This window comes from Palaemon carinicauda, chromosome 3 (assembly GCF_036898095.1).
Source record: "Palaemon carinicauda isolate YSFRI2023 chromosome 3, ASM3689809v2, whole genome shotgun sequence".
NCBI lineage: Eukaryota > Metazoa > Arthropoda > Malacostraca > Decapoda > Palaemonidae > Palaemon > Palaemon carinicauda.
In genome coordinates, this window is record NC_090727.1 from 45,384,119 (window position 1) to 45,386,277 (window position 2,159).

The following is a 2,159-nucleotide window of genomic DNA, read 5'->3' on the forward strand; positions in this document are numbered from 1 at the left end:
TGAAAGAGATATAATTCCCGAAGTCCTATCCCTCCTTCATTTACAGCATTTGGCGGCGGTTCCAGAAGTCATAGGAATCACTCGGGAAAGGCGGGGGATCATCATGTCGTGCCATCAGATGACGCTTCATAATTGGGTGTGGGGGATGGCACCATCCTGGGAGGAGTTGCTGCCCGTATTGATACAACTGGCGGAAGCTATACAGGAATTCCACGTCGCTGGTTTCTGCCATAACGATATCAAATTTGATAACATTATGGTAGACTTTCCGCCCGAAGGAGGGGTTCCAAGAGTGGCGGTGATCGACTTAGGCCTCACGACAGCGTTCGGCTTCAGTCCTTTTCACCTTGAAAGGATCCCAGTGCGTAAATGGTTCGCTCCGAAGATCCTTGCGGGAGAGGGTTGCGGCCCTGGCACGGATGCTTATAGCTTGGCTGTCGCTATTGACTATTTAATATGGAACAATTTGCTCGCGGTTGGGGAGAACCTCAACAATGTGCTGGATTGCTTAGTCAATTGCTATGGAGACGAGTGGGGTTGTAACATGGAAACACTACTCACAGCATTACGGGCGGAATACTACGGCTGGCATACTGACGAACAGGATCGGATGTGGAATGATCAGCAACGAGAAAATTTTACCAATTACGATTATGAGCAGGAACGTTATTATCGTCAGGGTGGCCACGGCAGTGAATTTGAGAAAGACCAATGGAATCGGATGCACATAAAACACAAGATGATCGAAGATCTTTTTTATCTGAAGTACAAAGAAGTGGGGCATTGCAGGCAGCGATGTGCCCAGTACAAATGCGAGCGTGAAGAAATGATGAACAGAATACTATCCCTGGAGAGGAAACTCGATTTCGCCCGGAAAGAAAATGATGCAATGAGAAAGGAATTAATCAGATTTCAAAAACAGAAACAAGAGCAGAAAAGAGATGAGGAACTGAAGCGGGAGACGCAAGAAGACGTCAATAAAAGTGACCAGAAGAACTGGGAACAAATGGCCCAAGATACGAGGAGCACGAGTCGAACATTAAAGGAAAAAACAGACTATGAACTCATTTCTCAGCTTAAGGAAGAAATTCTCAATCTGAAGATGGATTTGTCAGATACCAGGCAGGAGAAAAAAGAGAAAGGTAAGTGTGACCTTACGAGGAAGTTAGAGACTACAGAAACGGTCACAGACGAGCTAAATAATACAATAGAAAAGCTTACAAAAATTGTTTATCAGAAGGACCAGAAGTTGGTGTCAATAGAGCGGAAAGCTGACCAAGGAAATTCTGGACTTTCATCGTCGTCCTTGAGAAGAATGGCTGAACTCGTGTGGCATGAATGGGACGATTTTGAAAGGAAGATAAACATGGATGGAAGGAAGATGGACCCGAAATATATTGACGATAAAACTTTGGAAGAAAGGGTCTCTGACCTAGAAAGGTTCCAGACAGAAGTAATCAAGGGAGTGAAAGAAGTCTTACCATACCTATTCAACCCTTTCAAGATGTATAAGAAGCTTTTTGAAATGATTTTTGGTTTAGGTAAGAAGAAGAAGAAAGAAGAGGAACTGGAAAAACCGGTTCCTGACCCTTATGCAATGCAGGACCCCCATGGACAAGGCCCTTATGGTCCTTATGGTCAACCAGGATATGGTTATGGTCCACCAGGACAATATGGACCGCGAGGACCTGCCATCCAATCTGGTCCACCAGGATATTATGGACCGCGAGGACCTGCCATCCAAAACAGTCCACAGGATATTATGGACCACGAGGACCTGGCATCCAATATGGTCCACCAGGACAATATGGACCGCGAGGACCTGCCATCCAAAATGGTCCACCAGGATATTATGGACTGCGAGGACCTGGCATCCAATATGGTCCACCAGGACAATATGGACCGCGAGGACCTACCATCCAAAATGGTCCACCAGGATATTATGGACCACGAGGACCTGCCATCCAATATGGTCCACCAGGACCTCCTCGTGGTCCCCCAGGACCTCCTCGTGGTCCCCCAGGACCTCATCGTGGTCCCCCAGGACCTCATCGTAGTCCCCCAGGACCTCCTCGTGGTCCACCAGGACCTCCTCGTGGTCCACCAGGACGACCTCGTGGTCCACCAGGACGACCTCGTGGTCCACCAGGACCACCTCG